This window comes from Chiloscyllium punctatum, chromosome 17 (genome assembly GCF_047496795.1).
Source record: "Chiloscyllium punctatum isolate Juve2018m chromosome 17, sChiPun1.3, whole genome shotgun sequence".
Classification (NCBI taxonomy): domain Eukaryota; kingdom Metazoa; phylum Chordata; class Chondrichthyes; order Orectolobiformes; family Hemiscylliidae; genus Chiloscyllium; species Chiloscyllium punctatum.
In genome coordinates, this window is record NC_092755.1 from 1,187,540 (window position 1) to 1,214,015 (window position 26,476).

The following is a 26,476-nucleotide window of genomic DNA, read 5'->3' on the forward strand; positions in this document are numbered from 1 at the left end:
AGAGAATATTCATACCTGCACAGAATCATGGGGGAAATACTAGTCATTAATAATTGCTCTGTCGAGTTATAGTCATGGCGCTATCTAGCATGTAAATAGACTGGTCACCTCAATTTAACCATACCGGCCAGGTATGTAAATTAACAATTGTTCTGGGATTTGAAAAGAGGTTTCTTACTCGACATGTGCAAATATGTAGCACTATTTGTTAAAATTTCACATAGATTTTTGAGAGAGGTTTAATGCTCCACTATGTTAATGAGAATTATCAATCCTGCAAAACAGTTTGCTTTCTGACCAATTTTCAAGCGTTTACTCTGCGAGAATGCTTTGGCCCCGATCCTCACTCACTTTTGGTTGGAGGACCGGCCGCTGCTCGGTCATCAGTTCCGCCCCTTCCTCCCAATTGCAGACTTGATTCAGGCGTGACTCAGCAGGCTCAGCACAAGAAACAATAAGGGACAAGGGAAGTTAGAGTCGATGTCTTGTGATGCAGTGAAAATATCCCGAATCTTGGATCGAGAGGCTTGAGTTCAATTCACAGCTAGTGCAGGTGTGTGTAATAACTACTTTGAACAGGTTCATTAGGAAAAACAAGGGAAGTCAGGAACAGAGGAAAAAAATATAGAAAATAAATACAATGTGGTGGGGCTCTCAATGCTCAGAAGATTTCAGTCTTTACCAAGTGTTTCAGGGCCCCATTGGGTCCCAATACATACTGTTGCACTCCTCCTTGTGCACAGTCAGATACCACGATTGTGGGGCAAAGTGTTGTGGTGGGATATGGAGGTGCTTTTGTAGAATTTCCTCAGTTTTGGAGGTGAAAATAGGTGAGAAGGTGTAGGGTTTTGTATGGAGTTACCTATTCTGCTCCTGTTGCAGCATCATATTATTGAACTGACTATACCTCGTACATTGTTGGCAGAGATCGCTGACATTTTGTAAGGCCACAATACAAGATCCATCACTCTGTTTAAGACAGCAGAAATCTCTTGTAGCACGATAGTCATAGAACAATACAGGGCAGAACAGGCCCTTCGGTCCTTGATGTTGCGCCGACCTATGAATCATTCTCAGCTCGTTCCCCCTACACTATCCCAAAATCACCCATGTGCTTAAGTAAAGGATTGTTCAAATTTCCCTCATGTGGCTGAGTTAGCCACATTAGCAGGTAGTGCATTCCATACCCTAACCACTCTCTGAGTAAAGACCTTGCCTCTGACGTGTTTAAATCTATCACCCCTCAATTTGTAGTTGTACATACATGCTAGCGTCATCATCCTAGGAAAAAGACTTTCACTGTATACCCTATCTAATCCTCTGATCATCTTGTGTGTCTCTATCAAATCCCCTCTTAGTCACTTCTTGCCAATGAGAACAGGTTCAAGTCGCTCAACCTTTCCTCATAAGACCTTCCATCCAGACCAGGCAACGTCCTGGTAAATCTCCTCTGCACTTTTTCAAATGCTTTCACATCCTTCTCGTATTATGGGCACTAGAACTGCACACAATATTCCAAGTATGGCCGCACCAGCATTTTGTTTAGTTGCAGCATGATATTGCAGCTCCGGAACTCAATCCCTCTATGAATGAAACCTCACACACCGTATACTGCCTTAACAGTACTATCCACCTGGGTGGCAACTTTCAGGCATCTATGTTCATGGACTCCACCATCCCTCTGCACATCCACCCTACCAAGAATCTTTCCATTAACCCAGTACTCTGCCTTCCTGTTATTCTTCTCAACGGTATCACCTCACATTTAGCTGCATTTAACTCCATTTGTCACCTCTCAGCATAATTCTGCAGTTTATCCAAGTCCCCCTGCAATCTGTAACATTCTTCCATACTGTCCACTCCACGGAATTTAGTGTCGTTTGCAAGTTTACTGATCCAGCCACCCATGCCTGCATCTACGTCATTTATAAAAATAACAAACAGCAGTGGTGCCAAAACAGATCCTTGTGACACACCACTACTAACCTGAGTCCAGGCTGAATATTTTCCATCAGCCACCACTCGCTGCCTTCTTTCAGAAAGCCAGTTTCGAATCCAAACTGCTAAATTACTCTCCATTTCATGTCTCTGCATTTTCTCCAACAGCCTACCATGTGGAACCCTATCAAAGGCTTTACTGAAGACCATGTATATCATGTCAACTGCCCTACCCTCATCTACATGCTTGGTCACCTTCTCAAAAAACTCAGAGGTTTGTGAGACATGACCTGCCCTTGACGAAACCATGTTGACTATCTGAAATCAAATTGTTGTTTGCTCGTTGATTATAAATCTTTTCTCTTATAATCCTTTCCAAAACCTTTCCTACAACAGAAGTAAGGCTCACTGGTCTATAATTACCTGGATCATCTCCATTGCCCTTGGAATCAAGGGAACAACATTTGCAATCCTTCAGTCCTCTAGTACCAAACCTGTAGAGAAAGACGACTCAAATATCAAAGCCAAAGTCTCTGTTATCTCCTCCCTCGCTTCCCAGAGAATCCTCAGATAAATCCCATCCAGCCCAGGGGACTTGTCTACTTTCTGGAATTGATAACACCTGATCGTAACTAACCTCGATCCTTTCTAGTCTAATATGTTGTACCTCTTCTCCTTTACAATATTCTCCTTTTCCTGAGTGAAAACTGATGAGAAATGTTCATTTAGCACCTCACCGGTCTCCACAGGGTCCACACTGAACTTCCCACTTCTGTCTTTGACTGGCCATATTCCTACCCTACGCTTTTGTTTCTCACATACCTATAGAAAGCTTTAGGGTTCTCCTTTATTCTATTCACTAAAGACTGCTTGTGTCCTCTCTTTGCTCTTAACTCTCTCTTTAAATCCTTCCTATCTGATATGTAACTCTCCATTGCCTCATCTGTTCCATCTTGCCTCATCAACACATAAGCCTCGTTCTTCTTCTGAACAAGAGATGCAATTTCCACAGTAAACCATGGTTCCCTTACCTTATCACTTCATTCCTGCCTTACAGGGACATACCTGTCAAGGACATGTAATATCTGTTCATTAAACCAGCTCCAGATTTCAATAGTCTGCATCCCCTGCATTTTGCGACCCCATTCTATTCATCCTAATTCTTGCTGAATCGCATTATATTTGCCCCGTCCCATCGATAAGGAGGAGGTTAATTAGGTTGTTTCCGGAGTTGAGGGGTTTGGCTTAACAGTAGATTGGTAATATATTCATTGGAATTCAGAAGAATGGAAAACTATAAAATAATGAATGGAATGGATAAAATAGAAGTAGAGAGGATGTTGCCACTGGCAGGTGAAGCTGGCACAAGAGGGATCATCTCAAGATTAGAGGCAGCAAATTTAAGACTGAATTGAGAAGGAACTTCTTGACCTCTACAGAATTCATTGCCCAGGGAAGTAGTTGATGCTAGTTCAGTAAACATTTATAAAGCTAAGGTAGGTTTTTTAAAAAAAGAAATAATTAATTAAGGGATACGGTGAGAATGTGAGTAAATGGTTCTGCATCCACGAAATGATCAGCCATGGTCACATTGAATGGCAGAGCAGGGTCAAAGGGCAGGACGGCCTTCTCCTGTTCCGAGTTCTTATGTTACGTTATGCATTCCTCCCTCACTCGACTTGGAAGTGCTGGTTCTGGATTAGTGGTGCTGGAAGAGCACAGTATTTCAGGCAGCATCTGAGGAGCAGTAAAATCGACGTTTCGGGCAAAAGCCCTCCATCAGGAATAAAGGCAGAGAGCCTGAAGTGTGGAGAGATAAGCGAGAAGAGGATGGGGAGCAAGTAGCATAGAGTACAATAGGTGAGTGGGGAAGGGTATGAAGGTGATAGTTCAGGGAGGAGGGTGGAGTGGATAGGAGGAAAAGAAGATAGGCAGGTAGGACAAGTCAAGGGGACAGTGCTGAGCCGGAATTTTGGAACTAGGGTGAGGTGTGGGAAGGGGAAATGAGGAAACTGTTGAAGTCCACATTGTTGCCCTGGGGTTGAAATGTGGACTTCAACAGTTTCCTCATTTCCCCTTCCCACACCTCACCCTATTTACAAACTTCCAGCTCAGCAGTGTCCCCTTGACTTGTCCTACTTGCCTATCTTCTTTTCCACCTATCCACTTCACCCTCCCCCCAACCCATCACCTTCATCCCCTGCCCCACTCAACTATTGTACTCTATGCTACTTTCTCCCCACCCCCACCCTCCTCGAGCTTATCTCTCCACGCTTCAGGTTCTCTGCCTTTATTCCTAATGAAGGGCTTTTGCCTGAAACGTCGATTTTACTGCTCCTCGGATGCTGCCTGAACTGCTGTGCTCTTACATCACCACTAATCCAGAATCTAGTTTCCAGCATCTGCAGTCATTGTTTTTACCTTAGAGGTGCTGGTGTTGGATTAGGATGGACAAAATTCAAATTCACAGAACACCATGTTATAGTCTAATGGGTTCATTTGAAAGTACGAGCTTTGCTGCTTCTTCATCAGGTGGTTGTGTGATTTTTAACTTTGTCCCTCACTCTTGTAACTGATAAACAGCAACAAAAGTCATGAAGCAGTGCGCATGCTCTAGCCAACAATCGGGCCCGGGTTGAGCAATTCATCAACTTCACCAACACATTCCACCCTGACCTTAAATTTACCTGGACCACCTCTGACACCTCCCTCCCCTTCCTGGACCTCTCCATCTCCATTAATGACTACCGACTTGACACTGACATTTTTTACAGACCCACCAACTCCCACAGCTACCTGGATTATACTTCTTCCAACCCTACCTCTTGCAAAAATGCCATCCCATATTCCTAATTCCTCTGCCTCCACCATATCTGATCCCAGGAGGACCGGTTCCACCACAGAACACACCAGATGGCCTCCTTCTTTAGAGACCGTAATTTCCCTTCCCACGTGATTAAAGATGCCCTCCAATGCATCTCATCCACATCCCGCACCTCCGCCCTCAGACCCCACCCCTCCAACCATAACAATGACAGAATGCACCTGGTGCTCACCTTCCATCCTACCAACCTTTGCATAAACCAAATCATCCACCGACATTTCCGCCACCTCCAAACACACCCCACCACCAGGGATATATTTCCCTCCCCACCTCTTTGGGCCTTCTGCAAAGACCGTTCCCTCCGTGACTACCTGGTCAGGTCCATGCCTCCCCTACAACCCACCCTCCCATCCTGACACTTACCCCTGCCACCGCAGGAACTGTAAAACCTGCACCCACACCACCTCCCCTACTCTATCCAAGGCCCTAAAGGAGCCTTCCACATCCAAAGTTTTACTTGCACATCCACCAATATCATTTATTGTATCCGTTGCTCCCGATGTGGTCTCATCTACATTGGAGAGACTGGGCACCTCCTAGCAGAGCACTTTAGGGAATATCTCCGAGACACCCGCACCAATCAACCACACCGCGCCGTGGCCCAACTTTTCAACTCCCCCTACCACTCTGCTGAGGACATGGAGGTCCTGGGCCTCCTTCAACCCCGCTCCCTCACCATCAGACGCCTGGAGGAAGAGCGCCTCATCTTCCGCCTTGGAACGCTTCAACCCCAGGGCATCAATGTGGACTTCAACAGTTTCCTCATTTCCCCTTCCCCCACCTCACTCTCGTTCCAAACTTCCAGCTCAGCAGTGTCCCCATGACTTGTCCTACCTGCCTATATCCTGTTCCACCTATCCACTCCACCCTCTCCTCCCTAACCGATCACCTTCATCCCCTCCTCTACTCACCCATTGTGCTCTATGCTACTTTCTCCCCACCCTCCTCTAGCTTATCTCTCCACGCTTCAGGCTCACTGCCTTTATTCGGGCTTTTGCCCGAAACGTCGATTTTGAAGCACCTTGGATGCTGCCTGAACTGCTGTGCTCTTCCAGTACCACTAATCCAGAATCTGATTTCCAGCATCTGCAGTCATCGTTTATACCCCGGGTTAATGATGTCAGTGGTGGACCAATGGAAAGGCAGCGGTAGAGCTGGAGGACCTGGTGGGGCAGATGGTCCTCCAGTCAATCAGTGAATGAGGGGCGGGACTTGACTATACCACGTGATCATCCTCGCGGTCGGCGCGGATGTTGGGGATGGATGTGCGGAGAGCTGTCGGTAAGGAAAGAAATAAACAGCCGTTAGTGGGAGGAAAATGGTGTTGGTATGGTCTGAGAGGTTTTACAATCATTTGGTACACATCGGAAAATACAAATTTGAAACTTTCAGTCTCATGTTTGAAGTAAACGGGAAAATGCCTCGTTGAGTAATCGGCCCGAGTGAGCGCCGCCATCTTTATTCTGGGCAATGATTCACTGGACACGTGCGCGGCCGCCAGCTTTGTAGGGGGCAAAGTTCAGAGGGATGTATGTGCAGCCTTCCCTGGTAAAAAGAGTCATAGGGCAGGATTTACACACAGCACATTCAAACCCAGAGAAATGGACTTTTTTCTGGATTTGTTTCGTAATTCATTTAAATGATTTGGATATGAATAGAGGCCGTTTAGTTAGTAAGTTTGCAGGTGACACCAAAATTGGAGGTATTGTGGACAATGAAGAAGGTTATCTCAGAGTACAGTGGGATATTGATCAGATGAGGAGTGGCAAAAAGGATTTAATGAAGGTAGATTAGATTAGGATATCTGGTTGGCATAGGTTGGACCGAAGAAGTCTGTTTCTGTGCTAGACATCTTTGACTGTGGGATCATAAAAGTGAACTCTGCCCTGGTTCATCTCTGGGTTCTCTGATGTCCACTTGTTCATTATCTAGCTTCCTCAATCTCTCATGGGTATATTTTTGCTCTGTATAGTATTTTACAATTACTTTCACAGCTGTTTTGAAAATGAATTGAAAAATGTAGAGTTGGAAAAACCCAGCAGGCCAGGCAGCATCCGAGGAGCAGGAGTATCAATGTTTCGGGCATAAGCCCTTCTTCAGGAATGTAAATGAATTGTCCACTGCTGCCCGGCTCCTGACCGTATGATGTTCCATTATCAGGTTACTTTTTTCCACAATATCTTTGACAGTCAAGAATTCTTTTTTCCAATAAGCGAGTGCATTTTCCTTCAATTTCTGACAGTCAAATTCTGCACCATTTTCATTCCCTGTAATTCATATTGCACTCCCTGAAACATCAACTGTGTATTTCTCCTTCCACAGAAACCAGCGATCAATGCCAAAGCCTTGTTGCCTGTGGAGAGGGTGATGTTTGACTTCCTTGTACTGCTGCAGTTTGTATGGTGAAGGTGCTCCCACAACGTGGTTGGGTAAGAGACGTTACAGATTATTCACTCAGCGATATTGAAGAGTAGAAGATATCTGTACAAATCATCATGGTTTTAATTTCACAAAAATATTATTGAGAAGTTTTGACATAAGGTTACAGATGGAGAATATTGTGTCCAGTGACCAAAACCATTGCCAAATAAGCAGTTTTTCAAGAATGCCTTGAAGTAAGAAAGTAGATCTTAGAGAGTTAGAGTGGGGATTCCAGACCATGTTCCCTTGGAGTCTATAGAAATATTCACACAGGAGAACTCAAAAATAAACACATCATTGAGAGTCTGGACTAAAATGAGTTATTGAGATATGAAAAGGTGTGTGGTGCAGGGAGATAGGAATGATTACAGCCAGGAATTAATTCAAAGGAGCGAAAATAACTTGTTGTTGCTTATAAATGGGAGTCTTTTGATTGATCAGCAAGTTTTGGTACAAGTGAGCACTTCGGCAGTAGAGTTTTCAATATTCTTGAGATTATCGCGAGGGTGAATGTGATTCTGGCCAGGAGTGGGTTTAGATAATGAAATCTAGAGTCAACAAAAGGAATGAATGAGAGTTTCAGCAAATGAGCTGAGACTGTGGTGAGGTCAGGTGATATGACTGAAGTCGAAATAGTGGTCTTGGAGGGGGGCTGACCTGTCATCCTCACCTCATTCAGCTGTTTGTCAGTTTGTGAATCAAGTCTGTAACAAGCTCAGGAACTGAGTGGCCCTGGCAGAACCCAAACTGGGCATCGCTGAGCAGGTTATTGCTGAGCAGCTGCGTGACAGCACTGTTGATGACACCTTCCATCATTTCACTGCTGAGCGAGTGTGGACTGATGGAGGGCAATTGGCTGAGTTGGATCTGCCCTGTGTTTTTGTGTTGGAACATCCCAGAGCAATGTTCCACAAAGTCGGTAGGTGCCAGTACTGGAACAGTACTTGCCTTGGTGGGCAGCAGGTTCTGGAGCACAGCTAACAGTATTATTGCCAGAATATTGGCAGGGCCCATACCTTTACACTGCTTATCCATTTCTTGATCTGATTGGAAATGAGTTTTCAACCAAGTCGATTCATATCTGTGATGGCAGGGACCAATGGAGAAGGCTCATCCACTTGGCACTGCTGGCTGAAAATCGCTGCTAATGCTGTCCTCTTATCTGTTGCATGAATGTGTGAGACCCCTCCATCAGTAAGGGTGGATATATCTGTGATGGTTCCTCCAGTGAGTTGTTTAATTGTCCATCACTATTCTTGACTTGGTGTGGCAAAACTGCAGAACTCCAATCTAATCTGTTGGTTATGGGATCACTTAGTTCTATTTGGTGTTGCTTGTGCTGTTTGGCTTGCAGGTTTGGTAGCTGCACCAGGTTGGCACCTAATTTTTAGGTATGCCTTGTACTGTTCCTGACATGCCCTCCTGCATTCACAATTGAACCAGGGTTGATTCCCCTGGCTTGATGTAAATGGTTAAGTGGGGGATATCAGGCCATGAGATTTCAGATTGGGCTGGAGTACAGTTCTGCTGCTGTTGTTGGCCCACAGTGAGGCGGAGGTTGCAGGGTCAAGAGGGCTGATTGTGTGGTTGTAATTTCCAGTGCATTGGTAGATGTAATGTGGTCCATCCAGTTTCATTCCTTTGTTGAGACTGTGCAGTGATTAATACAATGAGTGACTTGATGGGCCACTGTCGGGTTTCTTTCCCTCAAGGACATTGTCGATAGCAGAAAAACATCCCCAATGGTTCCATGGCAAACAGTAGATTCTTCATTCCAGTTATTTTTTTCTTGAATTCAGAGCTACCCTCTACCGATTTGGGATTCAAACCTGAACTTCAGTTGTATATTTTAATATTCTTGATAAATGATAAATACGACAGGTTTGTTCACTTATTTTTATAATCACTATCACAGGTTTTGTTCATTGTTTTGGACATAAAAACACTGTCCATTATCCTGTCTCCTCCATCCTCCCCTCCAACAACAAGAGTGAGGAGCACATGGAGTTTCTCTGTCAATAACATTGAGACAATCCAATCAGCTGCCTCTGCTTCTTTCCTCCCTCTCCACTAGCCCACCGAGCCAAACTGCCTCACAAGAGTGCTCCTCATTTTAGTCCTAAACTTGCATTTCCTCGAGTCCCTTGTCAAGCCTTATTAGAGGTCCTCTTGACCATTTACCCTAGTGTAGCTAAATCATGGACATTCCAAATCTGTCTCATCCTCCTGCTTGTCACCGCCCTCCCTCCCTCCACCACGGTCACCCCCCCCCCCCCAACTTGCAATTCACAGATATTGTTCCATGATCTGTCTGTCTGTTTTTTCTGGTTATGTCCTTCTCTCCCATTCTGCTAAAACCTAATATTTGACCTCACCATCGTTGGAAAATCCTGCTCCGTCTCCACTCTCCGTTTCCTTTCTGAATTCCTTGTATTTGGTGTCCCTCCAGGGTCTATCCTTGGTCTGTCCTGTTCCTCACCTACGTACTGCCAGGAGGTAACATTGCCCAAAAGCACTGTGTTAGGTTTCACATGTACACTGACAATGTCCAGCTCTCCCTCCCCATCATCCCTCTCCATTACTCCACTATTACTCAGTTATCAAACTGCTTACCACGCTTCGATTAGCTGCAATTCACTCCAATGACACACACTGTCATTGTTAAACCCATTGCCTTCAGTTGCTATTCCAAATTCATTTCCCTTACTGCTGTGTCCCTCCCTCTCACTGGGAAGGGTCTGAGGCAGAACTACATTCTTCACAATATTGCTCTCATATCTGACCCCAAGGTGACCTTCTGATCAGACATCTACACAATCACAAACACCAGGAATTCCAATCTCTTAAAACGTTGCTTATCTCCTTCTCACTCCAGCTCCATTGCTACTGAAACCCTACCCTGTGTCGGTGTTGCCTTTAACTTGAGAAATCTGAAACAGAGCCCTTGATTCCGCGACTGATCCAGAATCTGATTCAAGACTCACCGTAATGGGACACAACCTCTCCATATTTACCCTGTCAAACCTTGACAGAATCCTGTATGTTTCAAAGAGATCACCTCTCATTCATCCAAAGTCCAGTGAGTAGATTCCCAACTTATTCACCCTTTGCTTACAGGATAATCCCTTCAAAACAGGGATCATCCCAATGGATCTTCTCTGAAATGCCTCCAATAAACTGCTCTATTTCATGAACTAAAGTGACCAAATCTGTTCACGTTACTCCAGATGTGGTCTCACTTGTCATTTGTTTAGTTGCCCTAAGGTATATACTCCAAACTCTTATATTGCAAACTCTTTGAAATAAGGGACAGTATTCCATTCCCTTTCCTGATTCCCTGTTGTAACTGTGTGCTCGCTTTCTGTTTCCTGCTCATTTTCCGCCAGTCCCTTTGTGATGCAGCTTTCTACAGTTTATCCTAAGTTATACTCTATTTGCCAACTTGTTGCCCAAGTTTCCTGTGAAGATCTCTCTGTAAACTGTTTATAATCCTTTTGGAACTTTCCTGTTATGCCTTTTCTAGGAGATTCCCCCCCTCATTATTCGAAACATGTACTGTGAGCACTGGGCAGTGGGAAGCATGCGCAGGTGCTATCTTTCAGGGATACTCTGTTTCATGACTGGGAGGATCTTGCTGCCCATTGGTCAGAATGGAGACAACTTGCCCATCAAGGAGCATGAGCCTTTCACACCCCATGTCATATTGAGGAGGCACAGCGGCAGAATGGAAGGAAAGAAAAGGAAGCAAATCCTGCTCTCCATATCTCAATGAATCTTGGGACATTCTGTCTCATGTTCAGTCACATGAAGTTCCAAGGTGGAAATTCATAGAAACCCACATAGATTTGCCCTTGAAGAGCCTGCTGACCTCCACCAGGGGTAATGTGTACAGTCATCCTGGGCCAGGAGGAAGGGATTGTATGAGTTTCAAACTTGAACTGACAGTGACGGATTTTATAAACTTGTATTACAGGCAGACATTCAGATGGTAATCTCAGTCACTGTAACGCCAAACTCTGACAGAATTACTCAATACATCAGGACCTGGATATTCGTATTGTGTGAGAGTATTGTGTTACAGATCAATACCATTTGCTGAATAAAAGTTCTCCTTTGAATCAAACCATCCTTTCAATAGATCTTCCCAAATCTTCAACATGTGTCCTGGAATCCTTGTATAATGAGCTGAAGGGTCTAAGGTTTATTATAATAATGCGTAACTTTTGTAAACCACTTTGTCACAGCTCCCCAAATTTCTTTTGCTACAAGGAGAACACCTCAGTTTCCCCAAACTCCTGATTCCCCAATGTCTGTTTGCTCTCTATAAGGTACACATCAGGATTGTGTTGGAACATTCTCCACTTGCCTGCATCAGTGCACCCCCCCCCCAACAATATTAAAGAAAGTGAACATCCTCCGGGATAAAGTACTGTACCCGAGTGATTTCCCATCCACCACCTTCAGCATTCCCTCTCCCCACCCTAGAGGCACAGTGGCATCACTGTGTAAAAGATCAAGTCAGCATTGTCCTACCCAACCACAGGACTGCTCTCTCATTAGAGAGAGATGTCTGGTAGTGGTTAACCTGAATATTACCACAGCGCAGGCAAGGGGAGAGGTTGAAAAGGAGAGTCCATTAATTGCGGATGGTTATTCTTGATGTGTATTAGCAACACACATGTCACGTGAACAATTAATGTTAAAAAAGGCCCACAAATTCTGCAACTAAAATCCCCCATTCCTTGAACCATCCTGGTAAATCTCCAGTGCCCCCTGTCAGGGACCCTGCCATCCTTCCCAATGGGCGATCTCTGGTTCGCACTAACCGTGCTGCTCTGAACCCTGTGGGTGATAGCATCGAGCAACAGTTGCATTAAACCTCACTGTCTGGAAGAGAGTGAGAGACAGAAATCCTGAAGGCATTTAAAATCTATTTAGGAACACACTTGCAAGGCCAAGGCTGACAGGTCTATGGGCTCTGTGCTGGAAAATGGGATTAAAATCGTTAGCTGGGAGATTTCTTTACAGCATAAATCCAATGGACCACAAAACCGTTTTCTGTCATGTAGACCACAAACGCGTAATATAGGAATATGACAAGCCACAATAGAAACCAGGTCAGAGAAGGTGATATTAGAATAGATGATACGTGATTAAATAATGTTTTTTGGAGGAAAATGTGACAGAGGTTAAGCGGGACATTGTGGATCTCTGGGTGCATGAATCTGAAATAAAAATGGGTTATCTTGAAGGCTGGAATTAAAGAAAGGCACATCACTGAGATTTGAGAGGGTGGACAAGATTAAAGATAGAAAGTGTGTTGAGACTGGAGGAGATTAGAGATTGGAGGATGTTGCAGAGATTGAGATGTCTTTGATGCAGAGATAGTGATAGTTCTGAGGCTAGAGAGGAATTATAGAAATAAGAATGAATTGTTAGCTTTCCCAACACTACCTCTTTACTGATAATGATTGTTTCTCTGTCCTCATCTGCCACATCCTCCATAGGCCTACGACAATGAGAGTACACAGACAGTATGTTCCTGTTAAGGCCAAGGCTGGGAGGCATCGAGAATGCTGCATGACCTGAGAAATTGAGGCTCTGGTCAAGAAAATGAAGGAAGGATATGTCAGGTACAGACCGCACTGTGTTTGTGTGAATCCCGAGAGGACTGTAAGGGCAGTAGGAGTATACTCGCGGGAAACCAGGAGGCGAAAAAGGGGACATGAGATAGCTTTGGGAAAAAGGTTTAAGGAGAATCCAAAGAGATTCTACAAATACACTAAAGACAAAAGAATAACTAGGCAGAGAATAGTGACCCTCAATGATCAACAAGACTGTCTATGGAACAGCAGGAGGTGGGAGAGATTCTGTAAGTATTTCATGTCAGTTTTTACTGAAAGGGGATGTGGAAGTTTGAGAAGTTGGAGAAGTAAATATTGATAACTTGGCGAGTGTACATATTAAAGAGGAGGAGGTACTGGATGTCTTAAAATGCATAAAAGTGGATAAATCCCTGTAATTTAATCAGGTATATCCCAGAACTTTGTAGGTAATTCGAGAAGCTTTTGCTGGGCCCCTCACTGTGATATTTGTATCATTGATCGCCACATGTGAGGTGCTGGAAGATTTGTCCCATTATTTGAGAAAGGTGGTAAGGAAAAGCCAGGGAACTATAGACCGGTGAGCCTGAAGTCAGTGGCAAAGAAGTTGTTGGAAGGGATTCTTAGGGACAGGATTTACATGTCATTGGAAAAGCAAGAAAATATTAGGGAGAGTCAGCATAGCTTTGTGCATTGAAATCAGTACCTTGGACTTGAGAAAGACACAAGGTTTCACATAACACACTGGTCAGCAGGTTCAATACCATAGAATTCTGTCAGAACTAGCTGTTTGGATACGGAATTGGCTGGAAGGTCAAACAGTCATAGATGGACAGCACAGAAACAGAGACCCGTCGGTCCAACCAGTACATGCTGATCAGATATCCCAATGTAATCTAGTCCTACCTGTCAGCACCCGGCCCATATCCTTCCTATTCATATACACATGAAGATGCCTTTTAAATGTTGCAATCGTAATGGCCTCCACCACTTCCTCTGACAGCTCATTCCATACACGTCCCACCCTCTGTGAAAACGTTGTCTCTCAAGTCTCTTTAAAGTCTTTCCCCTCATACCATAAACCTATGCCCTCTTGTGCTGGGAACAACCACACCAGGGAAAAGACTTTGTCTATTTATCATATCAATCCATCTCAGGTTTTTATATACATTGATAAGATCACCTCTCAGCCTCCGACGCTGCAGGGAAAACAGCCCCAATCTATTCAACCTCTATTCAACCCTCCAGCCTAACTCAAATCCTCCAACCCTGGCAAAGGTCTTGTAAATCTTTTCTGAACCCTTTCAAGTTTCACAACATCCTTCCAATAGGAGGGAGACCAGATTTGTTCACAACGTTCCAAAAGTGGCCTAACCAATGTCCTGTACAGCCACAACATGACCTCACAACTCCTGTACTAAATACTTTGTCCGATAAAGGAAAGCATACCAAATGCCGCCTTCACTATCCTATCTACCTGCACTCCAAGGACTCTTTGTTCAGTAACACTCACCAGGACCTTACCATTAAGTGTATAAGACCTGCTAAGATTTGAGTTTCCAAAATGCCAATCCTCAGCCCATTCACCCATCTGATCAAGATCCCATTGTACTCTGAGGTACTGTTTATCACTGTCCACTACACCTCCAGATTTGGTGTCATCTCACTAACTATACCTCCGATGTTCACATCCAAGTCATTGATATAAATGATGAAAGGTAGTGGATCCAGGAGTGATCCTTGTAACAGTCCACTAGTCACAGGCCTCCAGTCTGAAGAGCCAGTTCTGTATCCAAATGGCTAGTTCTCCCTGTATGCCATGAGCACTAACCTTGCTGAGAAGTCAGTGTCAGAGTGGAGGGTACGTTTTGGACTGGAAGCCTGTGATGACCAATATGCTGTCAGGCTCTGTACTGGGTCCACTGCTTTTTGCCATTTATATAAATGATTTCTATGTGAATATAGGAGCTATGGTTAGTAGGTTTACAACAGACACCAAAATTGGAGGTGCAGTGGACAGCAAAGTTACCCGAGAGTACAATGAGACTCCAATCAAATGTGCTGAGGAGTGGCAAATGAAGTTTAATTTAGATAAATATGAGGTTCTGCATTTTGGAAAAGCAAATCAGGGCAGGATTTCTACACTTAATGGGAAGGTCCTGGTGATTGTTGCTGAACAAAGAGATCTTGGAGTGCAGGTTCATAGTTCCTTGAAAGTGGAATCATAGATAGGCAGGGTAGTGAAGAAAGTGTTTGGTGTACTTGCCTTTATTGGTCAGTGCATTGAGTACAGGAGTTGTGACGTCATTTTGCGGCTGTACAGGACATTCATTCAGCCACTTCTGGAATTCTGCTTTCAGTCCTTCTCTCCCTGCTATCGAAATGATATTGTTAAACTTGAAAGGATTCAGAAATAATGCAAAGATATTGCCAGGGTTGAGGGATTGAGCTATAGGGAGAGGCTGAATAGACTGAGGCTGTTTTCACTGGAGAATCGGATGCTGAGAGGTGACCGTAGAGTTTGATAAAATCGTGAGGGACATGGATAGGGTAAACAGCCAGGGTCTTATTCCTGTTTAGGTGAGTCCAAAACTAGAAAGCACAGGCATGAGGGAAAAGACTGAAAAGGGATATTAGGGGCAAAGTTTCAAGCTGAACATGGTACGTGTATGGAATGAGCTGCCAGAGAAAGTGTGGATGCTGGTACAGTTACAATATTTAAAAGGCATCTCATTGGATATGTGATTGGGAAAGGTTTCGAAGGATATGGGCCAACTGTTGGCATATGGGCCGAGATTAATTTAGGATATCTGGTCAGCATGGACAAGTTGGACTGAAGGGTCTGTTTCTGTGCTGTACATCTCTATGGCACTAATAAATTAAAATTAAGATAGGTTTCTCTTTTATGGAGAGTTAGCAGAAGGTCTGACAATTCTCCTTGGAGCTGAGAAGGTTAAGCAGTGATTTCGACCAGGAGTTGATTTGTTTCCAGGGTATTTCATTTACAGAGAGACAGAGTGAGAAATTTTTAACGTCACAATTTTTAGTAACTATTTTCAGGTAACTGGCAAATAATGCAAAGAAAAATGTGAAGATTATTTTACTCACTAAGTTCTGAGCATCTGGAACAGTTTGACCAACAGCTGGATGCAGATTCAGTAATTATTGTCAAAACAAATTTGAAATTTAACATTTTTAAGGAAGGATTTGGAGGGCTCTGTCCAAATGGGAGGTGAGTTGGGACTGACTGGTACCATCTCCAGAGGGAGAGAGTACAGCCCCAATGGGCTGAATAGCCCTCAGCCCCTGTCCTCTGTGACACTGACCCATTCACTCTGAATGATGAAGCTCATCACAGGGCAGAGCCGTAGAGACGTACAGCATGAAAACAAAACCCTTTGGTTAAACTGGGCCATTCTGACCAGATATCCCAATCTAATCTTGTCCCTTTTGCAAACACTTGGCACGTATCACTCTACACCCTTCCTATACATATACCCATCCAGATGCCAAATGGTTTAATTGTACCAACATCCTCCACTTCCTGACAGAAGACTCCATACATGCACCAACCTCAGTGGGGGAAAGAAACTGCCCCTCAGATCCAGTTTAAATTCTTCCCCTCTCACCTTAAACCTATGCCCCATCATTCTCGACTCGCCGACCCCAGGGAAATGACCTTGTCTATTTATCCTACCCAGGCCCCTCATGGTTTTATAAACCTCTATGAGGTCACCCCTCAGCCTCTGATGCACCTGGGAGGATCCCAACACTCATGTCACAATGGAGCCTGGCTGATTGACACAGCTTCAGACCAATAGGAGAGTTGGCGTGATCCTCCAGCCAATGGGAGTGAATGAGGGGTGGGTCCAGCAGGCCAACACATGACCATCAGCTTTGCAGGCGCAGTGTCACTGTGAGGGGGGACTGAATGTGAAGGAGTGGGAGGGACAGCAGATACTGGGAGAGAGATGGAGTTAGTGTGGACTGGGAAGGTTGATAAACACTGTTTCATTCTGCTGGACCTGAATTAGATACTCCGGGTAAATTAGAACCAAAAGAACTGCGGATGCTGTAAATCACACACAACAACCAGAAGGTACTGGAAATGCTCAGCAGATCAGGCAGCATTTGTGAAAAGAAACAGTTCGCATTTTCGATCCAGTGACGCTTCCTCAGGAACTGACGTTACTGAGAAAAAAAGTCTGTTTTTATGCAGAAGGTAGGGGTTAAGGAGTAAATGATAGGTGGGGATAGAGTCCAAAGAGAGAGATAGGAGCAGTTGGACAAAGGAGTGAATAACGATCGGATCGGGGGGGGGGGGGGGGGGAAGGTGAATAGCTGTTTATGGGGACTGTTAGTGGCTAACCATAAGTAGTGTGTAATGGTAGGCTACATAATAACAAGGCCTGGTATGTGGGGTAGGGGGCAAAGATGAGGTGTTCTTCCTCCAGATGTTGGGTGGCTCGGATTTGGGGATGGAGGACTTGCATGTCCTTGGCAGCATGGTGGCGGAGGGAGTGGGGGGTAGCCGAAATGGTCGGCCACAGGGCGGTGGGGTTGGTTGGTGCATGTGTCCCAGAAATGTTCCCTGAAATATTCCACAATTTGGCGTCCCGAGAGCAAGGGACACACTAGGTGAGGTGTTTGGGTGGGCAGGGAAATGTCTGCTGGATGTGGGAGGATCCAGTGGTGCCTTGGATGGAGTTAAAGGGAGGGTTTGGGCAAAGATTTTCCATCTCTTGCAGTGGCAAGCAAAGGTGCCTGGAGTGAAGAGTGGGTTGGTGGGGAGTGTGGATCTAAAGTGGAAGTCACAGAAGGTATGGTCTCTGTGGAATGCTGAAAGGGGTGGGGAGGGAAATATATCTCAGATGGTTGGATATGATGATGGAAGGTGAGGATGGTGGGGTTCCATCTTAGTTGAATTTGATGGGGTGGAGTTCAAGGGCAGTGGTGTGGGAAGTGGAGGAGATACACTGGAAGACATTGTTAACAACATGTGAGGGGAGATTGCAACCCTTGAAATAGGAAGCCATTTGGGTATGTTCTGAAGTGTTCTTCCAGCTTGCATCAAGCTTCACTGGAACACTGCAGTAAGCATGAGACAGAGATGTTGGACAGGGAACAGTCTTGTGTGTTAAAGAACAGGCAACTGGAAGCTCAAGGTATTTTTTGCAGGCACAATGTAGCTACCATTTTCACCACTGTCACTGAAATGCTAGAAGGTTCCTGTCTCCTCCATTAACAACTTTCCAACTTCCCACTCCTTTATCTTTCCAAATGTTCATGTGTCTCTTTGGGCTCTGTCCCCACCTATTATTTACTCTTTAACCCCTATCTCCTGTAGTCCAAAGATCTTTAGGTTAGGCCCAGCTAAGTTTCCTGTAGTGTTCAGGGATGTGCATTAGGTCGGGGGAAATGGAGAGTAATAGAATAGGAGAATGGGTCTGGGTGGGATACACTTCGGAGGGTGGGTCTGGAATTGTTGGGCCAAAGGGCCTGTTTCCTGAAGGGATTCTAATTTTCCCAGCTGTCATCGGTTCTGAGGTAGGGTCACTGGACCCGCGATAACCCATGGTGTGTGCAGGAGGCGGAAAGGGGAGAGTGGCAGCAGAAACCGGATGAAATGTATCAGTGTAGACTGGGAGGGTTTATTTACACTCTGTGCAGGTCGTTAGTCTGAATTAGAAACTCTTGGTCCCACATTTGCAGCAAAGTGGAAGATGGCTTGGGCCTCAGGCAGTGAGAGGTCCTGGGTTATGGCCACCATCTTTATTTGGGGCAAAGTACAGTAAGGAGCATGCACTTGTCCTCTTCCTGGGTGTGAGCGGGGTGATTTGAAGAGGAGCATTTACACATCAAACACATACCAAGAGAAGTGTTTACCTTCACTGTTCATCTTGCACTGACTGTGAGCTTTGTTTTGTGAATTCATTTTATAGAATATTAATTGAGAATAATTGAGACTGGGATCTCAAAAAACATGTTTCTACAGTCAGCGGAGTCATCAGGATCTGAATATCATTGGCATTTAACTGTGGAACGAGAAAGGTTTGTCTGTTCTGTCTGTGGGAAAATATCTTCAATATTGTTGTCTAGCCAAAAGCAGAAAGATGTTCAAGTTCATGGTTGGATCCCCCTTGGGGTATGTGTTCAATTCTTGGCCCTGCAGCTGAGGAAGGAGGTATTGACCTGAGAGAGAGCACAGATTTATCCAAATTACACCTCGTCTTTTTGCAGGAACTGTCAGATTTAGTCTCAATCATCCATTTTATAATGTTAAACTGTAAACTCCCTACTTCCAATTCTCTGCAAATTTCTCATTGAAATTCCTTGTGGACTCAAATTCCAGCACCATTTCAGGTGGAATGTTCCAGATTCTGACAACTGTCTGTTCATTCAGAAACTGCTGAAGTCCATTTTGACTCTGGGGTTACAAAGGGCTGAATTGAAAGATGATTTGCTGTTCCTGAGCTCCCATTGTGTTGTATTGGAACAGTACAGGAGGCTGAGGGAAGTGTAGGTGTGAGCAGACAATGAAAATGCCCGGGCTACACTGTGAGTGCTGCTTGGCTCAATGAGAGTGTTTTGGAGTTGGGTGTAAATAGTGAGGTGAGACAGGGAGAAGGTGAAGCCGTTTTAATTCAGGCCTTTCAGAAATTCACAGTCCAAATGGGAATAGTCAATTTTTCAGTGATACCTGTGGAGTATTTAAGTTTTTAAAGTATGACATATCAGCTTAAGTAAAGATATTTTTTGTTATTATAATGGACATGTTTGAAGTGTAGGAAGGTTGCTCACTCATTTAAATTCTCTTAATGGAAGTAACTAAATGAATGTAGCGAGACGTTGTGACAGGAGCCCTCAGACCCGTGGTGTGCTCCTCTTGCACAATGTGGGAAATAAGGGCCGCTTCCAGTGTCCCTGACGGCTATTTGTGCAGCAAGGGTTCCCATCTGCAGCTACTGGGAAACTGCTTTTCAAAGCTGGAGCTGAGAGTGGACTCACTGTGGAGCATCTGCAATACTGAGAATGTTATGGACAGCACGTTTAGTGAGTTAGTCACACTGCAGGTGAGGGTTACACAGGCAGAAAGGGAATGGGTGAACATCAGATCTAGTAAAAGGCTCAGGAAGTGAGTACAGGAGTCCCCCGTTGTTATCCCCTTCTCATACAGATACTGTATACCACTTGGGATTCTGTAAGGGCGGGAATGGGTGGGGTGGCTTCTCGGGAAATCAGCATCAGCCAGGTTCATGACACCACAGAGAGCTCTGCTGATCAGAACAAGAGGAATGAGAGTGGCTGGGCTATAGTGACAGGGGATTCAATAATCAGGGGTACAGCCAGGCACTGCTGTGCCCACAGACATGAATCCAGGATGGTGTGTAATCTCCCTGGTGCCAAGATCCATGATATCATGGAGTGGCTGCAGGACATTCTGGAGCTGGAGGGTAAACAGGCCGTGGTGGTGCAACACACAGATACCAACGACATCGCTAAACAGAGGGATGAGGGCCTGAAAGCTGGATATAGGGAGAGCAGAGATACATTGAAATGTAGCTCCTGAAATGTAATAATGTCAGACTTACTCCCAGTGCCATGTGCTAATGAGAGCAGGAATGAGAAGGTAGATCAGCTGGATGTGTGGCTGGGGTAATGGTGTACCACAGAAGGGTTTTGATTCTTCAGGCACTGGGACTGTTTCAGGGTGGGACCTGTACCAGCCTGATCGGTTACCCCGGGCAGAGCTGAGACAAATCTGGTGGGGGCTTTTGCCAGTTCTGTTGGTGAGTTTGTAACTAGTCTGGCAGGGGGATGGGAACTAAAGTGTAGGCTTAGATGGGTCAGATTCAGGACAGGGAATGGGAGGTAGAATATTAGTGATGTAGTTAGTGGCTCAGAAAGCCAAGGGAAAGGAGGATTAAACGAAGATTGAGTCCCTCTTCAGCCATCAGTCCTGACATCCCAGGAAGGTGAGTCAACAAAATATGGAGCTGTTTACATGTCTATGAATCTGTGCTTCAGCAATATGGGGGAAATCTGCAATACCAACAAAAGTCGCTGGAGATCCTCGGCAGGTCGGGCAGCACTGGAAATGGTGACAGATGCAGGAAACATTGCAGCCTTGTAGAAGTGTTTAGATGATCACACCAAGCAGTACAATATCGGTTACACACTGAGTGCCAGAACGTTGGACTAGCATAAATAGGTGCTTGATGACCAGCATGAATACGATGGGGCTGGAAAGTTGACGTTTTGGGTCAGGGTTATTTATCAAGACTGACAAAGGGTCCCCACCCAAAATCAAACTTCCTGCTCCTCTGATGCTGCCTGACCTGCTGCACCTCCCCAGGTCCACATTGTACAGACTCTGACTTCCAGCATCTGCAGTCCTTAACTATCTTCACATCCCAGGACTCATCTGGTGATCCTCCTTTACACTCTCTCAATAACCAGGAGAGCCTTCCTTGGAAAAGAGGAACAAAGGTGGATACAGTACTCCAGGTGTGGTCTCACCAAGGCCCTTCCAGAAAGAGATCCCTGCCCCCATCTTATCCATAATGGTCATCAAGCACACGTGCCTGGTGTGATCATCTCAACACTTCTTCAAGGCTGCAATGTTTCCTGCATCTGTCACCATTTCAGATGCTGCCAGACCTGCTGAGGATCTCCAGCACTTTGTTTTCTCTGCTGTCGAGTGTTGAAAGGGGGGATTTGCAGTTGAGTTTTTCAAATTGAACTTCATGTTACATGATCCGTGCCGATCTGAATATCATTGGCCTTTTCATCTGGAAGGAAAGGTTTGCATTCTGTTCATGGGCGAATATTTCAAATGTCCGTGTGACGAAAAAAGTACTGAGACAGTGAAGTCCATGTTAGCGTGGGGACTTGGTTTTTGAAAGTCTAAAAAAATCATGGCACATTTCCCTGGAACAGTCAAGCCACAGATTGGTTTTGTATGAGGACAATTAGCCATGAAACCAGAAAGACCAAAGGATTCCTGCATCATAGAAAAAGCTATGAAAATGGGATTTTGTAATGGAGTGAATTATCAATCATTGATTGTAATCCATTGGTGTTGTCACATCGGTTCCAGCGCCGTAGGGAAACACAGGAAATGTGATGAATGCAGTGTCAGTTTAAGTTATTCAACTGGAAAGGTGAAGAAGAAATTTACAAGGATGATGCCAGGTCTCAGGGGTCTGAGTTACAGGGAGAGGTTGGACAGGCGAGGACTTTTTTGTTTAGAGGATAGGTAACTGTGGGGGAATATTTTATAGTAGTGTATAAGACCATGAGAGGCATGGGTAAGGTGAATGCCTCGGTCTTTTTCGCAGGGACTCAAGGATTGGAGGGCATCCGGTTAAAGTTAGAGGAGAAAGAATACATGGGAAACTGAGGGGCAAGTGTTCTACACAAAGGTGGTATGTATATGGAATGAGCTGCCAGTTGAAGTGGTTGATGTGGGTATATTAACAACAAGTGAAAGACATTTGGACAAATACAAGGATAGGAAAGTTTCAGAGGGTCAAGTGCAGGGATATGGGGTTAGCGTGGATGGACATTCTGATTGGTATGGGCCAGTTTGGGCCTGTCTCTGCTGCAGGACACTATAACTCTAAGTGCATTTGCTATTTCTCCCCCTAACTCTGTTGGTATCCTGGGATGTATTCCATCAGGGCAATGAGACTTGTTTACCTTTAACTCCATTAGCTTGCCCAGCTCTAACTCTTTCGTGATAATGGTTGTTTCTAGATCCTCACCTTCCTCAGTCTCCTTATCAATTACTGGCATGTTCTTCGTATCCTCCACTGTGAAGACTGACTGCTGTGTCCTCATATTCCTGAACCCTGCTGGATAGGAATAACTGGGCACAGAACTCTGAGAGATATTCTTTGAGTCTTTATTGATGAGACACGGCAGTTACCTGGATAGTGTACATGCAAAACACCTCCAGGCAGCATCAGGTAACTCCCCGCCTGTCCGATGTGCCACTCCCATTCTTAAACCTTTGTGGTTTGGGATCCTTGAATAGAGACTGTCTCTCAGTATTATCTCCATGGCAACGGCAGTTAGAAAGTCTAGTTCAGTTCAGCACTTTGTGGCTAAAACACACACCCTTCCCCACACCCCTGTGGCTCCCTCAAGTATCTGACAGGCGCTTCAGTTTCAGTGGGGCTGTCTGTCAGGATTCTGATGTGGAGGAGCCGGTGGTGAGGTGGACAAAGTTTAAAAACCACACAACACCAGGTTATAGTCCAACAGGATTATTTGGAAGTACAAGCTTTTGGAGTGTGCTGTGATTTTTAACTTGATCAGGATTATCTCTATGGTAACTGTTAAATGCTTCAACAATTACAGAGGCCATATGTTCCCGACACAATAAGTTTCCCTCTAGCAGTGTAAACTGCTATTCTGGCCCTGGGGATAGCTACTCATCACTTTTTATCCCCAATTCCATCATGCTTTCTGTAGATCTTTGAAGTTTTTCCAATCTCCGAATTTATCCTTGGTCTTTGACAGTTTGTATGCCTTCTACTTCAATTTGACAGTCTCCCTTATTTCCTTAGACATGGCAGATTACTCCTTTTCCTACAGTCCTTCCTTTTCACTGATATAAACTTTTGCTGAGAAATTTGAAAAATTACTTTGATATTCCTCCACTGTCTGTCAACTGTCCCACAGTAAAGTCTTTGCTTCCATTCTGCATTCGCCAACTCCTGCCTCATCATATTGTAGTCTCCTTTGTTTAAGCACAGTATCTTGGGATTGGATTTAATCTTCCCGCTTTCCATCTGTGTTCTAAATTCTATCAGATTAATGACAAGTCTTTTATCAGATTACAAGGGGAGGCAATGTTTCCTGGGTGTTTTGGTTTCATTGTCAGTGACCTTGGCTTTGTAATAAAGTACAGGACAGATATTCACAACAGAGTATTCTGGACGCTGTGAATGTACTACACAGTCTAAAACCATAAATCACTGTCACCCCTCAGTTTAAAATTGCAAAATCATTATCTCCTACACGCTTCCTCACTACCTAAGTTTGGAACACTAATCCACCTGACTATCCTGCTGTTTCTGAAAATCTCCTTTGGTGAAGATGGTGAGTTTTGGATTCCTCTTTCTGGTTAGTACCATAAGAAGATAAGCACTGGGCCCAGGAGAGGCAATGCAGCCCTTTGAATCAGCTCCACCATTTAATACGGTGATGATTGAGCTCACCTCGGTCTCAGCTGGATTTTCCCGCCTGTTCTCTCTCACACTTCAACTCATTGCAAATTAAAAATCTGTATCTCTTCATTAAATTTGCTCATTGTCTTGGCATCCACCGCATTTTGAATAGGAAATTCCACAGATTCACAACACATTGAGATAGGTACATTCTTCTTCATGAGAATAGAATAGAGTCCCTATAGTGCAGAAACAGGGTATTCATCCATCGATTCCACACCAACCCTATGATGAGCATCCCACTCAGACCCACCCATTACCTGTAACCCTCCATTTCCCGTGGCTAATTGCCTAACCAGCACATGCATGGACCCTGTGAGCAATTTGGCATGACCAGTCCACCTAACCTGCACGTCTTTGGACTGTGGGAGGAAACTGGAGCACCGAACAAAACCATACAGACGTGGGGAGAATGTGTAAACTCCACACAGTTGCCTAACGCTGGAATCAAACCCGGGTCACTGACGCTATGAGGCAGCAGTGTTAGCCACTGAGCCACCTCTGCTTAAAATCTGCTGCCCATTATTAACCTCCCCACCCCGCAATTGGCTGAATGTATTTTCCTTACGTCAGAAGTCCGGGTGTCTAAGCGGATGTCTCGGTAAATCCCAGTGGCAGCCCACATGTCCTGTGTGTCTGAATAGATATCCTCTATACAACACCCTCCAGCCCACACTTTCTCTCACTTTCCAGGGACAGGTCTCCAGAGGCTTCATGGGGACTACAAATCCCACAAGCCCTGAGGCAGGGACCACACGTGTGTGGGGAAACCCACCACTGTACATGTACAGAATGTGGGCGGGTTTTGGAGCATGTTCTTTGGGGTAACTCGCGGAAAGCATTTCACACTGTCATTGGCAGGAGGAGGGACGCATCTACCTATAGTATTGATCAGTTTTGGGGGGATCAAAGTGTCACTACGCCTAGATGGGACCAAGTTCCATTCGCAACTTGTCATAACACTGGGAATTGACCAATGGGAAACAAGGAAGAATCTGACCCATTCTCCCAGTCTGAAGGTTCCTCTTCTGTCCAGGATCTGCCACCTCCCTTTCTGTTTCCTTTTGTTTCAGTCTGCTGTTAAAATATTGACTTGCAGCAACTGAAGGGAAAAGAAGTGAACCCAGAAAGGGTGCAGTGTCTAACCAGGGACGGGAAGTGGTGGCATGGATCTGTTTATCAGTAACTCCATGGGAATGTAGAGGGTGTACATTAGGGGGTAGCAGAGTCAGAATGATGGGAGAGAGTAAGAGGGCTGGAGGGTTACAGCTTTAGGGGAAGAAAGGGGAGAAAGATATTCCAGAGAAACTAGAATTGTCTTTTCTGAATTTCTACTCTGTACATATTCCTTTTATACAGGGTGCGAGATAGTGAAGATTTGCAGACTGAAATCTCAAAATCACGTGCAGATCGTGATTAAGTTACACAAGATTTGATGAACCAAAGATGGAGAATCACTGGGCCAAAATCCTGCAACACTCTCTCTCCCAGCGTTGTCGGTCTCTCTGCGCCAAATGGACTGTGAATGGTACAAGACAGCAGCTCACTACCATCTTCTGAAGGGTAACTAGAGATGGGGAATAAATGCTGGCTGAGCCAGTGATGCCCATATCCTGGAAACCGTTTCTATCTCTCGTTCCTGAAACCCAGTTGATGTTACTGCAGGATGATGAGGGACGCTGAATGCATCCTCCAGGAGGCAGCACCATCACATTTCCCCTGCCTACACCTACACAGTAACGCAACAACGTCACTGGAACAAAAGGCAGTGAAGCTAAAGGAGGACTTAGATATAGTTCTTCAAGGTAAAGTCATGAAAGGGGATTGGAACACAGCAGGAACAGGAGACTGAGCTGGATGGTCAGCTGTTTCCCCTTGAATGGTGGAGCAGGAGTGAAAGGCTGAATGGTCTCCTCCTGCTGCTATCTCCCAGGTATGTATATAGTCATGGAGCCCGGGTAGGAAGAAGGGGGCAGGGATTCTCCAGGAGATTGCACTTCCACAACAGTTTTCGGTGAGCGATGGTTTGATGGATTTTATTTAACATTTATCTTTAACACAAGGTTTGTAAATTTTGGTTTTAAAATGTTGTAAGAGCTTTTTGCACCGCAAGTAAAATTAAAGAAAATAAATTGAACTGTTTGAATATAACAGTTTTAAAGCTTTCAACCTCTGTAAAGCAAATTCCTGTCACAGACACCATTACTTTCCAGCTACTCAAACTCCAGGGAAATATTCCCTCCTTGTCTGAACCTTTGGTTTGATTTAACTGCTTTTCAGTTTTCGTTCTGTGAGCTGTGAAGTGTTCTTTTTCCCCTTTTCTCCGACCCAGAAATATTATCACAGCAAACTTCCCCCCATCAAAATCATCATTATGCCATTTTGCTTTTGGT

General features: G+C 44.8%; 1 long non-coding RNA gene across 3 annotated transcripts; it reads left to right on the forward strand.

Moving 5' to 3' along the window:
- The first annotated feature begins 460 nt into the window (after nt 1-460).
- On the forward strand, nt 461-26,220 carry LOC140487720 (uncharacterized). Of its 3 annotated transcripts, none has more exons than XR_011962891.1 (4): nt 461-553; nt 7,145-7,251; nt 12,751-12,876; nt 25,443-26,220. It is a non-coding gene; the product is annotated as an uncharacterized lncRNA (long non-coding RNA). The 3 variants fall into 3 exon arrangements; XR_011962890.1 differs by lacking the exon at nt 461-553 and adding an exon at nt 6,057-6,103; XR_011962889.1 differs by lacking the exon at nt 461-553 and adding an exon at nt 6,875-6,982.
- The last annotated feature ends 256 nt before the right edge of the window (nt 26,221-26,476 follow it).